This window comes from Sapajus apella, unplaced genomic scaffold, assembly GCF_009761245.1.
Source record: "Sapajus apella isolate SASKATOON/1434 unplaced genomic scaffold, GSC_monkey_1.0 scaffold187, whole genome shotgun sequence".
Taxonomy (NCBI): domain Eukaryota; kingdom Metazoa; phylum Chordata; class Mammalia; order Primates; family Cebidae; genus Sapajus; species Sapajus apella.
The window spans coordinates 387343-412118 of record NW_022437127.1 but is presented as its reverse complement, the minus strand read 5'-3'; positions in this window follow the sequence as shown (position 1 = coordinate 412118).

Here is a 24776-nt window from a genome sequence, read left to right as displayed (position 1 = left end):
TTTTTCTGGAGGATGTCATCTTACGTCTCCAACCCAAAAGTTAGGAAGAAGTTGTTCTTAATACTTCCAGCCCTCCCTTGCAATTTCAGATGGTCAGAATATGAATGGGTGGACCAGATGACTGCCAGGCTTGAGGAAAGTGGGATTCTAAATCTGGCTCCAGAACGTATCAGCTCTGTGGCCTTGCTGCAGTTCTTACGTTGTCACAGTGGGATATATTTATCCCATTTTCCCAATCCCACCTTGCATAGCCAGGCAGCAGGTGTTCAAGGCCACTGGGAAGGCCCTGCTGTCCCACTGGCAGGCCTCCCACAGCCTAAGCACCTCTCATGAAACCTTCATTTCCTTGGGTTAATGCTCTGCCAGGGAGAGGTGACATATTAAGCCTCTGACACCGAGGCAATTTAATTTCATGGAATCACAAGATGTTAGGGCTGGGAGTCACCTAGCATCGAAAGCCTCATTATTCCTTCCTCAAAACCGTCTTTTCCTTTTTCTGTCTACCGTGGGAGAAGTGTCCCTGCTCCTAACTGGATGCTTCTCCTTGTACTGTGGATCCCATCTGCCATTATTCCCTCTCTCCCACACCGGCACCACCCTGCCCTCCGCTGGCTTCTCTCCATCAGTATTTAAATAAGCTCAACAACTACCTCTTAACTTAATAAAATAAAATAAAAAAGCATCCTGGGCCGGGCGCGGTGGCTCACGCCTGTAATCCCAGCACTTTGGAAGGCCGAGGCGGGTGGATCACGAGGTCAAGAGATCGAGACCATCCTGGTCAACGTGGTGAAACCCCGTCTCTACTAAAAATACAAAAAATTAGCTGGGCATGGTGGCGCGTGCCTGTAATCCCAGCTACTCAGGAGGCTGAGGCAGGAGAATTGCCTGAACCCAGGACGCGGAGGTTGCGGTGAGCCGAGATCGTGCCATTGCACTCCAGCCTGGGCAACAAGAGTGAAACTCCGTCTCAAAAAAATAAAAAAAATTTAAAAAAGCATCCTGGGGCCTCATACCTCTCGAAAGCTAATGCCTTACCTAGCTTCTCTTCTTCTCAGTCAAGCTTCTTATGAGAATTGCCTGTAAACTTTGAAGGGCAGACTCGAGAGCTCTGGGTATTTAGGGCAAGCCTATGTGTAGGGGGTATGGGTCAGCTTGGAGGAGGAAGAGTGAGGGACACAGAAGTTGGTTGAGGAACGGAGGAAGGAAAGTGGAAGGTTCCTGTGGACAAACTACTGTCTTCCTAGTTTTACCCCAAACCAGTACTGACTTTTCACAGCAATGAATACATGATACTGGGTTTGGGTACTTGCTCTGAGTATGCTAGCTAGGTCCTGTGGGGGGTACAGCCCAGTACCCATCACATCACTGCCTCTGAAGTGTTCACAGCTGCATCTGGATATTCAGTTATGGTATCAGCACAGGGCAGCGCATGATTAAGCCTACATGAATGGTACACGCGCGTGGCTCCCAGACAAGAAGCATCAGCGAGCGTCGTTTGGGAACTTATTAGCAAGGTAAATTCTCAGGCCCTGGCCCAGACCTACTGAATCAGAAACTCGGTGGGGGAGGGCCTGGAAACCTGTGTTTTTAAACACCCTCTGCGTGATTCTGACACATGCTAGGGTTTGAGAACTGTTGGTATAGGCAGTAAGAACCATCGTGGGCTGGAGGTCAGACTTACAGGGCACCCGGCACTTAAATTTGATCCTGATCGATGCAGTAGAGCAAAGGGTAGAGAGTGATCCAGAAAGAGAGTAAACCAGATGAACACATGTATAGATATTGAGTTGCATAACCTAGAGAAAGTGTGGGGGGGGGGTGTGCCGAAGGAGGAGTGGCCTGGTTGACGTGGAGATCCCTGCAGAGGACGATGGTGAGGCCAGGAAGCCTTGACTACCAGCTATCATCTGGGGAAAGAGAAACCTCTTCCGTGTGTCTCTATAGAGAGGGCGCCACCTACCACATCCAATGTCTTTCTTTCCTTTACCTTCACAGGCATTCTCTTCCAGCCTCTCATCTCCAGAGGTGAGGCTCACCCCTCTCCTTTGACCTTGGCAACTCTGATCTGGGATGGTATTTCTTTTCCTGCCTCCCCCATCAGTACGTCCTCCTTCTTCCTCTGAATCCACCCCCTCATTACTGCTACAGATGAAAAATGATAAACCACTCTTTGGAAAAACTGTTCCTAGAGAGGGCGCATGATTTGAACAAGTTCCGATTCAAAGCATCAGGGGAGTGACACCTGCCTCTTAAATTCTGACAGCGTATACCAGGGATTCATTAGGCGTGAACAGAGGATGGTTTTTGGAGCCAGCTTGCCACTGTGCCTCGACAGTTAAGTTACACAGGGACCTTGCAGAAGGCTCGATGTGTTATGATTGGAAGCAGTTCTCTGTGGGAAGTCCCTTCCAAAGCCCAGAGGAATCCTTTAAGGTGGTGCAGACACGTTTCCCAGTGGGATCTTCTCTGAAGACAGAGCCTCCAAATGCACGTTTAGGTTCTGATGTTTAGAACACCTTATTCCTGAGAGGCAGCCTGGTGTTGTGGGATGTGCAGCAGGTGATGAATGCACTGAAAGAAGGGATTCTTTTTTCTCTTAAAGGTTTTTATTGGAAGACCAAGGTATTAAGCCTGAGTTCTTTTTTTTTTTTTTTGAAACAGAGTCTCTGTTGCCAAGTGCCAGGCTTGAGTGCAGTGGCGTGATCTTGGCTCACTGCAACCTCCGCCTCCTGGGTTCAAGCAATTCTCCTGCCTCAGCCTCCCAAGTAGCTGGGATTACAGGCGTGTGCCACCACGCCCAGCTAATTTGTGTATTTTTTAGTAGAGATGGGGTTTCCACCATGTTGGCCAGGATGGTCTCGTCTCTTGACCTCGTGATCCTTCCGCCTCGGACTCCCAAAGTGCTGGGATTACAGGCTTGAGCAAGCCTGAGCTCTTGTATTTTCTAGCCAGATGATTTTGTTTCATTGATCTAACTTCTCTTGGTTGCTCTATCTGTAAAATGGGGCTAGGAAAGCCACCTCACAGAGGCACTGTGAGGATGAAATGAGCAGTAAAAGTGCATAGTAAGTTACACAGTCCCATGCAACACCGCCGTCACGGCAATTGTCCCTACGCTGGCCCTCCTGTTTCTCTGTCCTCCCCCTCCTCCATTAGACCTTGGAGCCAAAATATGATTTTAATTAAATGACAGGATAATATTCCAGATATTATTATTTCCCACCTCTACTTCACTTCCCAGCATTCCTTTTCACCCTTCAACCTTGTATCCCCCAGGTGACATAAAGAATAAAGCAAAGAGACAAGTGCATGTGAATACTGGGGTTCCAGACCAGGCAAGACCTTTCCACCATCACCAGGCGCTGTGGCTGGGGCCCTTGTGGAGCAGACCCACAGGATGAGGATGTCCCGGGGCACGAGGGGGAACACGGTCAAGGACCAGCTCCCTCCCCCAGGGACTGCAAAGCCCCGCAGAACTTGGTCTCCACCCTGAGCATGCGGGGCCGGCCCATCCTTACTGAGGTGTTGCTTTCACCAGAGACTGGGATGAGGTCGGAAATAAAGTTCCATGTCAGTTCTCGGATGTTTGGGTTTGAGGCTTGACATTTGAAAAGCTGTTATTGACCATGTTGCTTCCGTAATTAAAAGGCCTCCGCGAGCCCTTGCAGTCTTCAGATTCAAGTCTATACATGATCCCGTCATCTCAGCTTTCTACAGCCTCATCAGCCCCCTGCCCCGATCCCTCCACTTTCCCAGTCTCTCTTTCCAGCCCATTCTCGGCGCCTAAGCTCCAGCTGCATCTACCCCACTCCCCACTAGGATCTCTGCCACGGGTGACCCACAGCTTCCTCAATCATCACCTCCCATCTCCTCACCTCCTTTACTTCCCGTAGTTCCTCTCGCTGGTGGCAGCGCCACGAGAGACACACGCAGAGGAGCAGAACCTGGGAGTCACTCCAGCCCTCCCTCCACATTTCTCTCCACAAACATCCAGTCGCGCCCGCTCACTCAAAATCTCTGGATTCTGCTTCTTTCTCTGTATTCTCACCCCTACTGCTTTAGTTCTGGCCTCATTATTTTTCACTCTGACTTCGGCTCCTGCCTCTTTCCTCGCAGTCCCCTGGCCTCCCTCCTCCAGGCCGCAGAGGTAGCAGGGTGTAAGGGTGAAGAGCTTGGCCCTGGAGACAGGGCGTCTTTCTGCTCCTTAGTACTCAGCTGACTTGGGGCAAGCGTGCATGCAACTTTCTCGAGATGATAAGCATTAGTGTGAGGTGTGATGTTTAAATCATAGAGGGCCCTAGATAGTGTAAATAATGTCAGACAGTGCTATTATTATCTTTTCAAAATGCAAATGTCATAGGTCCTTTCCTAGGAAAACTTCCAGTGATTGCCCTGTCCTCTGAAGGAAGCCCAAATTCCACGGAACGTCCTTAATGTGCCTCTACGATCTGACCTCTACCTGTCTAACTACCTCATGTCCCATCACTCGCCAGCAGCCCCTGGACCCTTTCCTCCAATGTGCCTCCTAAGGGGCCTTTGCAGCCCTTTCTGCTTGCGCACCCTGGCTCCCTCCTCGCCCACGGAGCCCCCAGCTCATTCCCGGGAGAATCTTCTGCCTGCAGTTTTACACTTAACCATGGCTGACACGCTTACCACACTGTAACAGACGTTTTTCTTTACGTGTTTGCCTCCCACATTAAACTACAAACTGTTTGAGGAAAAGAGTGATGACATGTTTGTCTTTCAGGCACATAATAGATATTTCAATAAAAAAGTTGGTTCAATGTATTGATGAATCACTGTAACAGGCACGTTCATCCCTGCTTCTGTGAGCTTCCTCCTTGTGTCTTCTTGCTTGGGATGCCATCCCTTACACCTGTCTGTTTAGACACCGTCTACCACACCGTCAAGGTCCAAATCAAGTCCCACCTCCTTCAAAAAGCCATACCAGACTACTCAACCAGGCAACTCTGATGATGGCCACACCCAGCTGCCTTTGCGGCCTCGTAAAGCGTGGTCATGTTCTGCCCTGCACTGGAGCTGTTCTCATACAGATCGGCACCAACTCACAAAAGCACAGGTTCCTTGAGGGAAGGGAACCCAACCCAAGCTTCCCGTCTCTAATGGCCTTTGGCGTAGTAGGTGCTTAGTGTCTATGGGATGATGAGTCAGTAAATGAACGTACGCGATCGTGAACAAATGAATCCATGTCTCCCTTGTCTTAACTTACTGTAGCAGTCGCCTGTTTTGCACACTTTGAGACGTGATCATATATGATCTTGTGTTATGATTTAGCATATTCTCTCTGCAAGAGTTATGGCTGCCTTGAAGGGCTTTCCTTTTTTTCATAACCCGGATGACAGCGCCAGAAAAAAAAAAAAACAACAACAACAACGAAGTTTTGTAAATACTTCTTGAGGAATTGAACCAGTTCCTCTGACAAGGAATGGAAATAAAGTGTAAAGAAGAAGAAATTGGTCTGGTGCGTTACAACTAGTTCCACTCACTGTATGTGCTTCTTCGAGGCACTGTTTTTCTCCCGCTCAAGTCTGTTTCTCTAGCCTGCAGCTAAACATTACAACCAGCTCAGCTCCCAGTACTCTCATCCTATTCAATGCCAACAGCAGTTTTCCCGGGGATCCTTCTTCAGTGAAAGCCTGCAATTGCCTGCTCCTATTCTAAGTTGATCCCGAGGACAAACTTTTGGCTTTATCATCAACTGGCAGAGTTGGTAACGTCAGAATGATTTTTTTTTCAGTAACAACAACAGCCAGCATTTAATGAGAGCTTACAATGTGGCAGGTGATGAGCTAACTGCTTAAAAATATTTTTATATTAAAAATATTTTATAATAATCCCTGCTTACATTTTATTATAAGAGACTTGAGGCCAGGCATGGTAGCTCATGCCTGTAATCCCAGAACTTCGGGAAGCTGAGGTGGGCAGATCACTTGAGGTCAGGAGTTCGAGACCAGCCTGGCCAACATGGTGAAACCCCGTCTCTACTAAAAACACAAGAATTAGCCGAGGATGATGGTGCATGCCTGTAGTCCCAGCCACTCAGGAGACTGAGGCATGAGACTTGCTTCAACCTGGGAGGTGGAGGTTGCAGTGAGCCAAGATCATATCACTGCACATCAGCCAGGGGGGCTGGCAGAGCACAACTATGTCAAAAAATAAAAAAGAAAAAGAGAGAGATTTGAATGGTTCAGAAGCATATAGAATAAAACATGAGATGCTGAGCATTTTTTTCTGGATGTAGTCAATGCATCCTTATAACAATAACAGTAGTGAACTAATAGATAGCCAGGCGCTATTTTATGCCTTTCACTTGTTTTAAGCCTCACTACCACCTTTTGATGTAGCTGTTCTGTTATCACCCCCATTTCACAGACAAGGAAACTGAGGCACAGAGAGGCATAGAAAGATTCTCTAACCTGCCAAAGTGGCAGTAATGGAATTGTCTGAGTCCAGATTCAAATCCAGGGAGTCCGGCCCCAGCATCCATGCTCCTTATTGCGATTTTACTGTCTTTGGAGGAGTAATAAAGTTATTCTTATTTTATACATGTATTTATTCATTCAGCAAATATGTATTTCCAGGTGCAACACAAGGCTCTAGGGCTCTTGTAGAGAATAAGGCAGACAAAGTCCCTGTTTTCATGGAGCTTCCATTCTAGATGAGGAAACAGTGGTCCCGAAAGATAAGTGCTCGTTGAGCAAGGTTGTTCAGCCTATAAACAGCGCTGGGATGCTTGGGTCTGACTCCAAGGCCAATGTTCTGAATTCTAGGCCACACTGCTTCCCTGAATACAGTTCCATATTACAGGCCCGGGAAGACTTTGCAAGGATTCCTGCAGCTGGGCGGCCTGTGGTGACGCTGGCGTGCGCCCCTGCAACAACCAATGTCATTCTCTCACCTTTCCCTCCCCGCTGTCCTCTCTCCCTCCTTTTCCTTACCACTTTCGTGTGCCTTCAAGTATACAAGGGTGGAATTTGAAGGGGGCACTGACAGCCAGAGAGATTGCTGCGAAGAAAAAGCCCACCCACACTGCTCTCTCTGAGCATTGCCTCAGCCATCGCTAAACTACCTGAACTTTTAAAAATGCTGCCAGAAAAAACGACTTAGCAATCCTTTCTTCACTCTCTCTGATTCTCTTTCTCCTCTCACCTCCCCACCAAATCCAAGGCCTTCCACAGTCTTCGCGAGGGGAAAGTTCTGTCCCATACGGTCTCTCATATCATGTCCCCCTCTGGGCTGAGTGGGCATTCTTGTACTTTCTGCTTTTTTGAGATGGTAAGTTACCCCCACTTCTCTAAGGATGTAGCCTTGAGCTGTTTCTCAAACTCATATCCCTTTGGTTGCTTTATTTTAATTTTTATTTTTGAGATGGAGTCTCACTCTGTCGCCCAGGCTGGAGTGCAGTGACTCGATCTCGGCTCACTGCAACCTCTCCTGCCCTGGTTCAAGTGATTCTTCTGCTTTAGACTCCCGAGTATCTGGGATGACAGGCTTCTGCCACCGTGCCTAGCTAATTTTTATATTTTTAGTAGAGACGGGGTTTCACTATCTTGGTCAGGCTGGTCTTGAACTCCAGACCTTGTGATCTACCCGACTTGTTCTCCCAAAGTGCTGGGATTATAGGTGTGAGCCACTGCACCTGGCCTATTTTACTTTTTTAATTTGTTTTTTGGAGACAGGATCTTGCTCTGTCACTCAGGCTGTAGTGCAGCAGCATGCTTGTTGCCCACTGTAACCTTGGATTTCTGACCTTAAGCAATCCTCCCACCTCAAGTGACCCTCCCACTGCAGCCTCCCAGAGTTCCGGGATTACAGGCACCAGCCCCCGTGCCCTCCCCTTTGGTTGCTTTAGATCCTCTCCAAGTTCTTGTTATCACACTTCACTTGTGAGGCATGAAACTCAGCATGTTCAGAAAGAGTCAGGACGATTACCAAGCTCAGGCCAGCTTCTGAGCAAGGCTTCTGGTGGATACACTCTGGGGCTGGGTGGGCTGGTGGCCCTGGGAAGATCCCAGCCCAGTGCTGAGGTCTGAGAACTCAAAGAGGTGGTAGAGACGGGAGTCCCCAAAGGATGTTCCAGGGACGCTGAGGGTCAGCTTCCTCCCTCCCTGCAGTCTTGTATTCCCTGGGCCTGGGAACACAAGAACCTCTTTTAGCTTTCACAGATGTCTGAAGGAATTGGGGGAGGAGAGGTGGGCTGGGCTGAATCACTCCCAGTGAAATGTCCCCCACCACATGGGTGTGAGGCTTCCTATCACTCAGGCTTCAGGGAGCTCTCTAAAGACCCTGGTGGTTCTCAGTGAAGTCCCCATAGGGTTGATCAGCAAGCGGGAGCCAGTTGGAGGCTTGGGAGGTGTGGAAAAGAGAATTTGCACCCTCTCCCTGTGCCATGTTGCTCGGTTTTCTCCAATCTCTGGAAGAGCCACTTTTCAGGGATATAGGGAAAAAGCAACAAGCCCGTTTTTAACTTTAGTCAACATTCCCTCCCAAAAAAGGGCTTGTTCAGGTGGTTGCTTTGGGGCAGTTAGGCTAAGAAGTAGGATTGGGACATTTGGGGTCTGTGAAAACTGAAAGAAGGGAGAAAGAACGGCCAGTCATGACGACTTTATTGCATGATTGATGTGAGCAACTAGAGCCCTGTCCCACTCAGGAGGCTGTGAAGACCCTGTAGGATGCATCCCAGAGTTGGCGGCCTGCAGGGTGGAAGAGGGAAGTGTCAATCCACCAATGTCTGCTCCCATCGACCAAGTATTGTCCTTTGGAGGTTAACTTCCCCACACTCTCAGGTTTGCACGTGTTTGAACCTGCTCAGAATAGCCAAGCAGGTTCCTGCAGGCGGATGTGGCACAGAAACTAGGAACCGAAGGTGAGCACTCCTCTCTGCACCTAAAGACATGGTGCTGCCAGGTTTCACTTGCTCACAGCTGGTGGCTACAGCAATGGCTAAACTAGTAAGGTGGGCCCAAAAGAGGCATGTGGGGCATTGGATTCAGGGGATGAATCCTCTTTTCACCTCCCTTCACCTTCAGATTCGGATCCTGACAGTTCTTCAAAGACTAACTCAGTTGTCTCCGGAGAAGTTCTTCCAAAGGCATCTGACCATAGCCAACTTTTCCCTTTAAACTCTTAGAACGGTCACTAAGTAGCACTTATTTTTTGCTTGATCTGTATAATAAACTACCATCATTTTACTCCTTGGGTAATAACTTATGGTCAGAGGCTTCATGAACCCCAGCCCAGGGCCTTCTACAGCAGTGGATGCAAAACAGACCCGTCAGTGTTTGCTGCATTGAATGGTATAACGATTATGAAGGATATTTGCTTCTTTGTCAGCACCATAGGCTGAGTTATAGGAATGGAAGAAGAGAACCTGGGTGAGGTTTTGTTTGGGGTTCTAAATTTTTAATTTAGCCTCCAGAACCACGACACCTTCCTACTCCTCAAACTCTTCAAGTTATCTCTAGCAGAAAATGTCCCCTGCAGCCTTCTGTTTGAAGACCTTGGCAGTGCTGGACTGGCCTTTCCAGCTGGTCATTTTTTTTTTTTAAGAGATGGGGTTTCACCATGTTGGCCAGGCTGGTCTCGAACTCCTGACCTCAGGTGATCCACCCGCCTCAGTCTCCCAAAGTGCTGGGATTACAGGCGTGAGCCACCATGCCCGGCCCAGCTGGTCATTTCTTTCTAGCCCTTTTTCTCACTTCAGCCTGGCATACCCCCTCCTCATGAAGCCTTTCTGGGTCAGATTCACTCAAGTCACGGAATTCAGCTCCACATATATCAACCCAGAGCCTTCTGTGGCAAAGTCCAGTGAGGCACTATCCCTTCTCCTGGGTAAAAATCAAAGTAATAAGATTTTCTTCCCCATGTCCGTCTAGAATTAGTGATGAACTTGCCCTGTTCTATCCAAATCCTTTTGCCATTCTCTGATGTTGACCATGGCACCCATAGGCAAAATGAGTGATTAGGGCGGTAGCCTGCATCAACAGAACTAAGCTTACTGCCATCTTGAGACAAGGGTAGCTCATCTTTTGGGAGTCGAATCAGTGACTTGGACCTCATTGGTACAATGTTTTAGCTGACACAGGCTAGCCCATCATCTACTTTTTGTTATCCATTTTATTTTATTTATTTTTTTGAGACAGAGTTTTGCTCTTGTTACCCAGGCTGGAGTGCAGTGGTGCGATCTCGGCTCACCACAACCTCCGCCTCCTGGGTTCAGGCAATTCTCCTGCCTCAGCCTCCTGAGTAGCTGCGATTACAGGCGCGTGCCAACACGCCCAGCTAATGTTTTGTATTTTTAGTAGAGACGGGGTTTCACCATGTTGACCAGGATGGTCTCGATCTCTTGACCTCGTGATCCACCCGCCTCGGCCTCCCAAAGTGCTGGGATTACAGGCTTGAGCCACCGCGCCCGGCTTGTTATCCATTTTAAAGAAGGGGTGCACTGGACATGAATAGCAGAAGCCATAGGTAATTCAACTGAACAAAAAGCTAATGAGGGCATATGGCAAGCCAGGCCTTGTGTTACACAGCATTGTACTCTAAAAAGACCCTCATATTTGGCATCAGAAATTCTGGGTCTGAATCCTGGCTCTGCCATTTGTTGGCTATGTGATCTTAACCGAGTCACTTGACTTCTGGATGTCTCGGTTTTCTCATGGGTGGAATTTCCTTGAGGCTAAGATGAGATACTATATGTGAAAGCACTTTTAAACAGTTGAATGTGAGATATTATTCGTTTTTATGCAAAGAAGAACAAGACCCGAACTCTGCCTTTAAGGCTCTTACCTTTTGTCCGAGTCTGATTGGGTTGAATTTCCTCCAGAGAGAAAATTTCCTTGAGGAATGAGCTCAGGGCTGCAGTCTACTTGAGCAGAAGGGAACCTTCTTGTAGGAAGAAGTCTCCTTCCCTCCATGTGGTCCAACGTCCCAATCAGGGAGGAGGCTGCTGGTGTCCATCCATCTGAGCAGGTGGCGGCTGACTGCCATAGGTAAGGCCACACAAGCCTGTAATATACATGAACGGATTAGGAAGAATTCACAGATCTCTCTGGGTAGACCCCGCCAGGTTGGATATTTGGAGCAAATTCTTCCAGACAAATGGTTTAAAAATCAAAATTTCCCATAATTGACAGAAACCTTTTCCCCATAAGTCCCACTCAATTTGAGAAGATGTGTATATTCTGACCGGTAACCCGTCAGACCTCAAACAACTAAGGAATTTACAGAAATATTAGTGGCCATGCTCATGTTTGTCTAGTACTTAACAAAGCACCTGAGATGAGAAACTAGACTTACCCAAGCTTGGAAATCTTATACAATGGTTAGTGTTCAGGAAAGGCTGAAGAATACTGAGAGGCTTAAAAAAAAAATCAAGACTGGGAATATTAGAGAATCTTATCCACTAGAAAAATCATTCATCTGTGAACAAATGAGAAATAGAGAAATGAATGAAAAAGTTCTATCATTTCTTTCTTTGGTATGTATTGAGCATGATGTGGTAGGACAGGTTCTAGTGGCTGGGATATGAAGTAGACCCCTGTTACCTGGTGGAGCACCCATCCCCCAGCTACTAAGGACTCACAACTGCACCCTTCTCTGGAGCCCTGCAGGAGGGACGCACTCCCCCCAGCAATGCCAGATGCCCGCATGCCTGGGAGATTATGCTGCCTTAATCCTCCCCTCCCTCCACCCCGCCCCGACAGGCTAGGGGCAGCTTGGAGCCAAGGTCCAGTTGTTAGGGATGGTAGTAAAAGTGCAGTCCCCTTGTCTCAAGTGGGCCGATTCTGTGGTGTCATCCAAGCTCCAAAGCTCCCCCTGGAATCAGGCTGAGGCTAGACCTGCAGCTTGGCTGATCTCCCCTGCCCTCTCCAGTTTCCCTCACTCATATGAATTTCATGCTCAATAAATCACTTGAGTAAGAATTCTCATCTCAGGGTCTGCTTCTAACGAACCCAAGTTAAGACAACGGGCAATGCTGAATAAATCCGAAATAGTCTCCCTCTGGGAGCTTGTAATGGGGGAGGATACGGACAAATACACTAGCATTTATAATATAGAGTCACAATGGTAGCTTCAGAAGATACACGGTGCTCTGGAAACAGGAATAGTGACAGAGTGTTTCTTAGAGTTGAACGTTTCTGAGCTGAGAACTGAAGTGTAACTAGGAACTGGCTGGTTATAGAGGTGGCCGGGGGGACAAAGAATTTGTCAAGCAGAGGAAAAAGAAGATATTGAGGATGAATAGAAAATATGCAATATGTGCCCCCTAAATTATAAATGGTTTAGTATGACCAAAGCCAAGGGTGACAGCAGCAATAAAGAGACAGAGAGGTACAGATTATGAAGGGCGTAGTGAGATATTAACACGTTTCTATTGTATCCCTGGGCAAAGAAAAAATGATGAAGAATATTAAGTGAAGGACACATGATAAGATTTCTATTTTTAAAAAAAATCCCTGGGCTACAGAAAGGAGAAAAGAACTTAGCAGGCAACGCTGAGAATGGGGGATACAACAGTTAATATTCCAATTATAATATGACAGTTAAGGGCTAGAGTATTGGCATTAGAGAGACAGGGATTGAAGTCTCAGCGCCAACCCTTACCAGCTTGGTAAGTTATTTTTATTCTCTCTAAACTTCCAATTCCTTAATAGTAAAATGGGGCTATAGTAATAAGCAGAGTAGGTATACACATTGAAGGATCTAATGTATGAAGAGGATTTTATTATTATTTTTGCAACACTCAGCACCCTGGAAGCACCATTAAAATGATCTGTTGTTATCCATGTGATCTGAACTTGGGCAAGAGCAGTGGAAACAGAAAAAGAAGACGGTTGGTGTCAGCCCCAGCTCCTGAGGAGGCTGAGGCACTTACATCCAGCCAGGACAACACAGCAAGATTCCGTCTCTAAACGAAGTGTAGACAGATTCAAAAATTCTATGAGGTGGAATTAAAGGGTTGGATGTGGAAGTAAAGATGCAGGAAAGTGAGGTGTCAAGGATTTCTGATCTGGGCAGCAGGTGGTAGATTGCAGCATCTTTCCTTGAGATGGGACATTAGGAGGAGGTAAGGAACGGAAGCTATGGGACTGGATGTGTTGCTTTTGAAGAGCCTATGAGGTACCCAAATGGAATTGTCTGGAGAATGGTTGTACAGCAGAGACCGAAGTTGAGGAGAGAGATCTGAGTAGAACATACATAGGTAGGGTAGAGGAGAGAGCTCAGCGTGAACTGAGAACAGAGGGCCAGCACGGCACTGGAGCTGGGAGGCAAAGGTGAGAAGACAGGACTCCCACTCTTGGGGAACTCACAGTCTGGTGGGGGAAGCAGATAATTAAACAGATCCTTAGAGTACAATGGATATGTTTTGGACTGAACCTACGGGGTGGATCCCAGCAGTTGAAGGGACTGAACATGGGACAAGGACTCTAAAGGTCAGAGCTAAAATTGGAGATAGTCAACAGGGTGGGGATGGGGCAAGGAAGGAAAGGGTGGGACAACTTGGAAAAGATTTTGAATGCTGTAAAACCAGAGACAGAGCAATCGAATGGAACATCGCAGCACGAGGAAGCATGCTCGTGTTCTTGGATTCCATACTTCTCAGGCTGTGCTGTCATGGAATCCTCACTGTTCCGAGGGGCCCGTGTAATTAACACCAGCCACCATAGCGGAGGAGTGGAAACCAAGCGGACACCCTGCTACACCAGAGTGGTTGTCTTGTTTTGCAAATTAAAACTGTGTGCAAGCTTTCTTTTGAAAACAACAACAACAACAGCAACAAAACTGTTGTGTCTGGAAAAAAAAATAGAAAGCTATCTACTTAAGGTAAATCAATGCACAGGTAAAAATACAAGGCCAAGAGACGCTAAGTCACTTGCTTAAAATCCAATCATGCAGCTGATTAGGGATCAAGCTGGGCCTGGAACCTAAAAGTTTGGTTCTCTGGCTGGTGTTCTTTCTTGCTGTGTCTGAGACCTTGAACTTCTAATTTGCCTAGTCCATATTCATTTGTATCTTCAGATTTTTCTGAACTGTAGTAAGAGACGTTTATTTCAAACATCATGGGAACAAGGCGTGGGAGGGATCTTACAGAGCAGCAATTAAAATCGTTGCTGGCACATGGTCTTTCACAATGAAATTCTCCTCACCGCTCTGATTCCTCTAGGCAACAGCACAAAGTTAAACCAGGAAGTCCCTCTGCCTTGCTAGGGATCCAGGCTTGCCTTCCTGTCGAGGTATCCCATTTCATCACAGTTAACCTAAGTTTGAACAAACACCACCACCTGATGCATGGAAGCTCTACTGTGACCTACGTTTAAAAGGCAATTTTCAAAAGAAAGATAGAATCGTGACTCAGACAGATTTAACATGAAAGTGTGTTAGAGATTTTAACTCTATCAATGAGAGAACTAGGCAGATATTATAACTGACTCAAAAGAGAATACAAAGAACGTGAATAGATCAAGAACATTGAAATGAATGCGCAAGAAAAGGGCAAAACTGACTTCTTCCACGGAGGGAATGGGAATCAATTGAAACTCTGGCCGGGTGCGGTGGCTCACGCCTGTAATCCCAGAACTTTGGGAGGCCGAGGCGGGTGGATCATGAGGTCAAGAGATCGAGACCATCCTGGTCAACATGGTGAAACCCTGTCTCTACTAAAAATACAAAAATTAGCTGGGCATGGTGGCGCGCACCTGTAGTCCCAGCTACTCGGGAGACTGAGGCAGGAGAATTGCTTGAACCCAGGAGGCGGAGGTTGCGGTGAGCCGAGATCGTGCCATTGCACTGCGGCCTGGGTGACAAGAGCGAAACTCCGTCTCAAAAAAAAAAGAAAGAAAAGAAACTCTACCAGAAGGGACAAAACTTGAATGTTTACAGACAATAATTATTTTGCAGTGTTATCAGCTAGCTACAGTGTACAGAGTTGTGAAACGGCTCCCACAGAATCCAAATCAGATAAAAGATATCAGAAAGGTGTGATACGGACGACACATAGTTTTCCAAAGATGCGCAGACATTTTTCCCTATAACTATTACACAAGCAGAAGTATCTTTTACAACAAAACATGCGCATCCCAGGTTCCTTTTTCTGTTTTATATACATGCAAAAATATACAAGTGGGTATGTATATGTGTGTGCATCTTTGCATGTACTTTTTAAAATTAAAATTTCACAAAAAGGTACTTAATCCTTAATTCATGTGATGTACTCTGATATTTTTTATTCTATTCTTTTGTTAATGCTGGTATCCTCACAAATTCATTTCATGACTCCTCAATGGGTTACTGCACACTAATGAGTCAAGGATTCACATTTTGTAGACAGGGGACTAGATCAGTGCTCCTCAAACTATCTGTTGTGAAGCACCAGTTTTTAAATATTTGACAATTTCCAGACCTTCATATACTGACTGATGCTTGTGTAAAATGCAATAAAAATAAATTACTAGAAAAATGAAGTGAAAAATACTCCCAGAGACCTACGAAATGCAAGCTCAAGGTTTTATTTTTAGATTTAATAGGCATAAAATTGGATTGTTGGGGCAAGGTCAAATTCCTATTTAAAGGTTTACAAATGCTTATTCTGTTTCTAAGCTTCGTTTCTGCACATTGGCACAATGGTGGATTCCACTGGTCCTTGGACCACACTTTGAGTAGCACTGATTGACTACCTCTGACAGTACAGTGATTTTTTTGGAACTGACACTCCCTCAGGCTACCTTAGTCAATGGGGGATTGTTGCAGCATACCTGTGGCAATGAGAGAGAGGCACATCACAGGAACATCTGGCAGCAGTGGCCTCCCGGCAAGAGAAATGCCATATGAACCCTGAAAGGATCCAATGCGGAGGTGGCCCTTCATCGTGAGCGTGCCTGGCCGCTCTTCTGGGCTCTTCCTGCTGCTCATCTTGATACTGATTGACTGCTTTTTGGAATTTCCTAGTTCATGTTCCCAAGAGAACCTTATTGCCCTATGTAATCATCGCTTCTGTTGCTGCAGAACTTTGTGCAGTACTGTGGTCCCTTGCCATAATTCCAACTGGCTGCCTTAATGTCAGGGGTTGGCCAGGCATCCAGTCACACGGCAGAGTGAGCTCTTGTGGTGTAGAAATGGCCACCCTCCTTCAAGGAGCAGCAGCTCCTCTTTCTCAGCATAACAGGCAATGGCGAGAAAGAGGTCAGATTTCCTTTGAAGAGGCTTTTGAGAAAAGATTAGCCCATCTAAAATACATTTTACAATTCTCTATTCCCAAACCCTGAATAATCCTTGGAAGTCACTCCCTGTGTAGGAGGCTGAAGAAAGGCAACACCGTCACCACTGCAGACACAGACCCTTCCGGCTCCACCTCTACCCTACCCTGGAACTAGATTAAAGAGAGACTCTGGAGAACTTACTCTTACCCAATGGGGTGCTTGTACATTTCCCTAAAGTCAGGAGGCACTTTCCTTTGTGAATATTTATACTTCTGAAGACATTTGCAAATCTTCAAATTCTTGGTTAAAGAATAGTTTATACTATTTCCCTATAATTCAGTAAAGCATAACCTCAAAAGAATGATGACAAAGTCAATGACACATATAGCGCAATCGAGGCATACTGAGATGGGGACGATGACAGTGAACAATTTTCTCCCCAAAGCTTAAGGAGAGTCACTGCCCACCATAAGTCAATCCAAATCTGAGAGAATAACAACTTAACCCGTTTACTTTCAGGGTTGCCCAGGAAGAGCCACAGCCAGTTATGTCAAATCCTGGAGTCTGTTTTTACACCTCTACCCATATCCTCTCATTTATTTCATTTCATATAGAAATGAACAGGCCTATTACTTGATGTTTAGATTTTCCAGGCTTGTCCACATCTCCCATATATAAGATGTAATGTGTATAAAGTGCTTAATACAATGTCTGCTACATAGAAAGCACTCCATAAATGTTAACTCTGACATACATATATATTAAATCTATACTAGCTAGATTGCTTGAGTTATTTTTTGGGCATGCGGCTGTGTTGATGTCTGCGTAGGCAACAGAGATCCTCATCATGCAGTATGATTCTGTTTTCCTCTGAAGTTTAGTGAGGTGTGGTTTTCTGTGATGGTCTCCTCCACCAGTTTCAAGCTCATCTTGGAAGGTCTTTTACAACCTCAATAACACACTGCAGTTATTAGTTCCAAGAATGCTCTGTACGCTGTGGGCCCTGGCACGTGCTTGCTGCTGGCTGGCTGACTGATTGATTTACTATGCCTCCCCTTTGTCCATTATAAGCTTTCATCATTGTAGATGTAAGAACCTTCTTTTCTACATGTCCTGCCATCCAGAACAGTCTTCGTGGGTCTGCCTGCTTCACTGACTCACCATCTCCTTTCACCCTTTCTTCTTTTTTCTGGACCTTCTAACTTTGTGTTTCTCCCCAGATTATCAGTTTTTAACTCGGCATGCACACATTATGTAGTTTTGGAAAATACTACCTATTTGCTCCTGTATCTTAATTTGGCTTTCCCCATTTCTATGCTACCTGTTAGTAGAAATGAGACAACCACTCGTAGAACAACTAGTAAGACATGAAAAACTCCATGCAGACTTTCAGGGAAATTAAACACGTACTCTAGACCGGGAGCTGAATCTATGGCAGAGAAAGCATTCTAGTCGTCTTCTCTATGAAACTGTGATTGGGGGATGTTTTTAAAGGAACTCTGAATACGAAACGGGGTTGGAGTGGATTGAAACCTTGGCCATCTGGATGAGAAAGATTCAGATGCTGAAACAGATCTCTGGAGTTAATGAATTTCACAGTCCTTTGCCCTTACTTTGCTCGTCTCGTCTCAAAACAGACACCTGGCGTGAGCTTGTTAAACGGCAGGAATAAGTAAAGAGTGAAAAAGAAGTAAAGCAAGCTTCTTTGCAAACTGCTCTCCTTATAAAACTAAGCAGGTACCTCTACAAGTGATGGTAACTCACAGCCTCTTGGCTCTGTGTTGAATACAGCACCAAAGTTCATGCGCATTTACACACCTGCAGTTTTTTCTTTTTTTGTAAATCAAGCCTGGACTAATTACAGGATTTCATTGTATTTTTATACATATAATAATCTAGTTTCCCCTGTAAATGATTCATTTACAATTCAATTAAACAGCCAAGGAGAACCAAATGTTAAAATAAACATGTTTTTAAATAAGATACAATGTGTATAATTAGACAGAACACATATCCCTATCTTAGTGTTTGATTTGCATGATAATACGAAACAGGTCATTTGAGGCTATGCCAAATATCAGGGATTGGATGACCTTTAAGTTGCTGCCAAGCTGGAGAGTGTATGATTTTGTGATCTGAATGAAAAATGCAACACGTAGTGCGTCATCCAAATGTTTACAAGAATCCAGCTGCGTGGTGTCAGGTACAAAACACCCGGACGACTGACAGAGGTTCTTCATTTTCATCCATATGTTTTTGCATTGCATGGATTTAGCCTGACACGTAGCAAAGCTAAGTCATTTACTGAAGATGTGGGACAAAACCTTCTGAATATACTGGCAATAAAATTGTTGAGAGATTTGCCATTTTCGTATCAGTGGCGTGAATGTTTTGCTGCTGCCTCACTGACAGCTTCTGAATCCGTAAGATTTGAAAATAGTCAATTCAGTTCCCTCCATTCTCCACCCTGTGCTCTCCTCACCATCTCCATCCCCCACAACCCCAAAGGTCTGTGTTAACCTGAGCTCTGACCCATGACAAAGTGGTCTCCTCGATCACAGGGCTGGTGCATGTGGCCTTTGTCATGGGAGCTGCTTCTGTTCCCAGTGATCACTGTGTCTTGGGGACATTGCTCTCTGAGCCAAGCACTGGCCAGATCAGAATTTCTAGCCATCCTAAAGGTTGATTGCAGTAGGCGGTCACAGTCACCATTCATCCTCCCATTACCATGGTCCATAATGCCACTCGTCTATACTTGGCTGTGATTCAGGGACCTGGCTGAGGTGACTGATGCTGACCCAAAGTCTTATCCACACACCCGTAAATCTAAACACTGTCTTTGGATTTGCAGCTGTAGCTACTGTATGGAGAGTCCTATGTTATTTGCAAATCAGTCTCTTTGACTCAGCTTCTTCTGGGTACCTTGACTCCCAGTGAATTCCCGAGTGCCTGACTGCTGCCCATCCCAGGCCCATCTGGTACCTCTCATGCCCCAAATGTTGCAAGCTTGACCACTTAGTTTGAAATTGGGCTTCTAAAGCATCTTCCTCTGTGATCCTTCCTGGCTTCTTTTCCCCCAGGACCCCGTAACCTGACTTCTTTACCACTGCCTCCCTCCGGCTCCCTGCACAGGTTCCGTTGCTGCTAGTCAAGCCCTGCCTGAATCTGGACAGTGTGGCCTGGGGTGCCCCGAGGGCTTGCTGTAAACCAAATTCCCTATGCAACCTTGAGCAAATCACAGCACTTCCCTGGGCCCCACTGTCCTAATCTTAACATGAGAATGTTGGACTAAATCAGGTCTGAGGTCCCCTCCAGTTCTAAAATTATATTATCTCTCTAATACTGTTAGACTGGCTGCCTTCCAAGGTGCCACTGCTCATCATTCTATCCAGTTGTTATGCGGGGATTTTGGGAGGAGGAAAAAATAAGGCTCCAGAAGTACTATCTTGAAAAAGTATAAAATGTGTCTGCTACCTTTCTCATCTTCATGAGCCCCTTGTTTTTCTTCTGTGTTGAATTTAAAACTCTGAGACTTAAACGTACACATTATGACAGTTCTGTCACTTCCTTAAATTACACAGTAAAAACACACAAAGGTGCCGGTAAGTTTAGCACCTTGAGTGTTATACAAGCAATGCTGGGCTGGGCAGAGGATGGAGGTGCGTGCCAGAAGCCAGGGAGAACTGAATAGGGGAGAGATACATTTAGGGCCTGAGGGAAGGGAAGATGCCTGCACTCAGGTGACTGTAGAGGTGGCTGTTCACCTTAAGCGTCCAATCAGCACTTTCTCTGAACATATTGCCTGAAAAAAGAAAAGCAATTGAGCATATAAACAGTCCTTGGATGCGTCCAGTGTTAGCATTTTCAGATAACTCTTCCATGGTCTTAAGAGCTTGTCCTTCTCTGGCAAGGATGGTCCGGGACACACGTTGAGTGCTTTCCTCTAACATATTTAAACTGGTTACATCAGGTTAATGAATGCCCAAGGCATTTTTCAAGAAGTCCCAAAGGGGGTTAGTCTAAGGAGCAGGTGTTGAAGTAGAAAAGAAGCCCCATCTTCTACACACTCTCCTTATGTGAATGAACCAGAGGTTTTTGCTGTTGCAATGTGCTTGTTTTTATTATAATTTGAAACCACTAACTGATACAGTGATTGACTTTCCCAAAACATATCCCTGGTAGTAATTAGAGAAAAAAAAATCACTAAGATTATCCCGATTTGGGCCTCTAAACTCAGGGATGGTTCTGAATAAGCAACCCTATTTCCAAGTGTCTTCGGTGATGCTGGTTGAGAATGAGACAGCCCCTCTGTTTGGAGCTGGCTAGAGAAGTTTCCCTGCTTTGCAGAAATGGGCTGTCATGCGGGGAGCAGTGATCGAATTCACGCTCCTCCTCCCCAAACAACTCTTGTACCCCCACAGATACTCCTTGTTTCTCCGTGTCTCCCTTTTTTCATATCCAGGTCAACCTCCCTCATTCAGTAATCCATTGATCGAGGCTTTGATCCAAGTCTATCAACATGGCTGGACACGGTGGATCACGCCTGTAATCCCAGCACTTTGGGAGGCTGAGGCAGGTGGATCACCTGAGGTCAGAAGTTTGAAACCAGCCTGGCCGACATGGTGAAACCCTATCTCTACTAAAAATACAAAAAATTAGCCAGGCACGGTGGCACATTCCTGTAATCCCACTTACTTGAGAGGCTGAGGCATGAGAATTGCTTGAACCTGGGGGGCAGAGGTTGCAGTGAGCTGAGATCACGCTATCCAGCCTGGGCAACAAGAGTGAAACTATGTCTCAAAAAAAAAAAAATCTATCAACATCTTAATCTTCCCCAAATCAGCTTCTCCATGGCCAGGAGAACCTTAGGTTGGGGTGTCCTTCTCTTATAAAATTTCTTTAGTGAGTTAAAGCAAGAGGCACCATTGGGGTGGGAGGAAAGACACTCATCCTCAGTGCAAAGGCAGTCACTAAGTGTCCTGGCAGATTTGAGGGTAAAGTGAATGGGGAGAGTCAGCCTAAAGAACCAAATTGGAGTGGACTAGAGCAGAGGTGTAGGTATGGAAGAGTGGTTTTGGCAGTAGCTGCTGATTGAGCCAAGTTCAGCATGGGACTGACAGAGATGACAGGGAAGACAGCTTACCTACGTAGCTCCTGGATCAGAAGGGAGCCTCAAAGTGAGAGAACTTGGGGCGAATCTCAGCAGGAGTCCCCTGATGGGACTTGGATACATGATGATCTCTTGGCCGTTGAGGAGACAGGGGTCCAGAAAGGGGATGAGGAATCTGGAAAAATGTGGGACATCAACCATGCATAATTTTTTTTTATCATTCTGGAGTTTGTTCTAGAATTTTACAGTTAACAAAGTATAATCACATATATTATTTCATGTAATGTCCACAGTTACCTAATATTACTAAGAAGTACTTTTAGCTAGCTCTATTTTATAATTCCTTCATTTGTTCAACATATTTTGAGAGCCTTTCATGCACAAGGCACTGTGGTGGATACTTGAGGCACTACAACAGACAAGACTATATCAACCATTGAAAGTGATTGCTGTGTGACAGGATTATGCTTTGGTTTAGTAAGGGTAGCTGGGCACAGCAGGCAGAAAGACCTGATGTGGTCTAGGCAAGTCTTTTCGAAAGAAGTGACATTTAAGATGAGACCTGAATAACAGGTAAAGATGAGCTAGCTGGGGGCAAAGGGATGGAAGGATGTTACAGCTAGAGGGACAATTTATAGAAGATCGAGAGACGAGAAGGTCAGAGAAAGCAAGCAAGTGAATTTGGCTTACTCTAGGAACCACACTGCGGTGATCACAGCTGGGTGAGGAATGTCAGGGGACGAATCGGAAGAAATGAAACTGGAAAGAGGAAGGAACCACATCTTGAAGGGTCTTGGAAGCCATGTAAAGAAGGATGAATGAGGGGTAAAGAAGATGAATGAGAGGTAAAGAAGAGCTTTCTCACTTGGGCAGTTGGTCGATGGCTCATGTGATTTTACTGAGGTAGGAAGCCTGAGGGGAAAAGCAGGTTTTGAGGGAGATGACCAATCCAGTTTAAGACATGTCATGTTGGACACATTATGTTGTCACTGTCCAGTAAGTAGTTGAACAAAGATCTGGATCTCAGGAGAGGAGCATGGGCTGAAGGTGGCGATATGGAACTACTGCCTCCTGGCTGGTTAGTGAAGACAAAGAAGCAGGTGAGACTGCCAGGGAGAGAAGACAGAGGAGTAACAGGCCCAGGATAGAGCCCCAAGGAACTCCAAAAGTAAAGAGAAGAGAAAGAGAACCCATAAAGGAGTTTAAGAAGCGTGTTGTTCTGTTGAGAGAATCTATTCTGGCCATATGTCTCTGGGCAAGTTAAGTCACCTGTCTGAGCCATAGTCTTTTCTTTTCTTTTTTTTTTTTTTTTTTTTTTGAGACGGAGTTTCGCTCTTGTTACCCAGGCTGGAGTGCAATGGCGCGATCTCGACTCACCGCAACCTCCGCCTCCTGGATTCAGGCAATTCTCCTGCCTCAGCCTCCTGAGTAACTGGGATTACAGGCACGCGCCACCATGCCCAGCTAATGTTTCGTATTTTTAGTAGAGACGGGGTTTCACCGTGTTGACCAGGATGGTCTTGATCTCTTGACCTCGTGATCCACCTGCCTCAGACTCCCAAAGTGCTGGGATTACAGGCGTGAGCCACCGTGCCCGGCCGCCATAGTCTTTTCATCTCTAACAAGGACAATAATGGCACCTACCTTACGGAGCAGTATCTAGAAAGTTTATCACAATTCTGGCACAGTGTAAGCATCAGTTAAGGTTAGCTAATATTTTAGTAAGAAGAATGATAACGACGAGAAATATCAGACACCAGAGAAGTCAGAAGAACATGAGATGAAGGTGATGGCATGAGGGAAGAGTGTTGAGACGAGGAAAAATGGATAAATAAGGACAAATGGGCCAGGTGAAGGGCTCGTGCCTGTAATCCCAGCACTTTGGAAGACTGAGATGGGTGGATCTAAAGCTCAGTGCAAGGTCTTTTAGGCCGACTGACCACACCATGGACAGCATGGTAACCTCTGTGACCTACATGTACACTCCAGATGAGTTCCTGGAACCAGAAAGTCTAAAGTAACTGGAAAACCACAAAAGGAGAAGAAATGTTCAACCCTGTGGTGCCTAATTAACTTTGAGACATTCTTCTATTGTTCCTCAGTCCTGCTTCAACTGATAAGGCAATGTGACTTCCTTTGTAACTGACCTTGGTCAACCTCATGACTCCAGACCCTACGACCCTCACCCAGCTTGCAAAAACCACCCTGAACTGTAACTTCTGTCACTTTCCACTGCCCACCCCAAACCTATAAAACCAACTCCTATCCCACCGCCCTCCACTGACTCTCTTTTCAGACTCAGCCCACCTGCACCCAGGTGAATAAACAGCCATGTTGCTCACACAAAGCCTGGCTGGTGGGGGTGGGTGGGTCTCTTTATTCAGAGTGTGTGTTTGACACCCAGGAGTTCAAGACCAGCCTGGGCAACAAAGTGACATCTTGTCTCTGCAAAAATTAAATACATAAGTAAACAAACAAATACAAATGTGCTGAGGTCAAAATAAAAAGTCTGAAAACAGTCTATTGGATTTGGCTGCAGGTAGGACATTGATGACCTTTGCAAGGTGTGTTTCAGGAGTATGGTCTGAGATGAGGAAGACCTGGAGACAGTAATTGTGGGAGAAGTGGATTTTCAGAAGGGTTCAGTCGTTAGGCTGAGGTCACACAGTCAGTAAACTCCCTAATCACATAGTGATCCAAACTCAGATGGTCAGACTCCAAATTTGATATTCTTTCCACCTATAGGACCTAAGGAAGATAATTTAACAAATAAGCATAACTCCATGACTTCTGCTGAGTTAACTGAGGAGAGGAAGGAATGAAAAAGTAAAAATAGAAAGAAAGGCTGGGGTATGAGGAGGTAGGAATATATAGCAAGGCACAGAATTTGTCAGGAAGGGTAATTAGGCAGACCCATTCGCGGGAAGGGGAGGAAATTGAATATAAAATCAACAAATGTTTCTTGAATGCCTCTCACGTGTCAAGCATGTGGAGACTGCAGATGAAACAGACACGTAAGACACGACTCCTGCTTCCAGGAACAAGACATAGACATGAGAAAAATATAAGTGCTGAACAGTTGTTTAAGGCAACAATGGAAGAGCTGCCACAAAGCAATATGTGATTTATTGTCAAATGAATTGTAGCAAACAATGAAAGAAAAAACGTCTTCGGAACTTGCCAAGGAAGGCTCACTCAGTTTCAGGTAGATCAACTGGCCCCTAAGCAGCACCAGGTACTGGGGTCCCTGGGAACTGTGCCAAGAGGTGGTCTGCCCCTTATTTTCCTGCTAGTGGAAGGAACTAAACCTGGTGGGGTAGACCCAGGACTGCTGGATGCTCCGTAATGGGGCTGTAGGATGAGAACATTGGTCTCTACCTGACTCAGGTTGTGTGTGTGTGTGTGTGTGTGTGTGTGTGTGTGTGTGTGTGTGTGTGTGTGTGTGT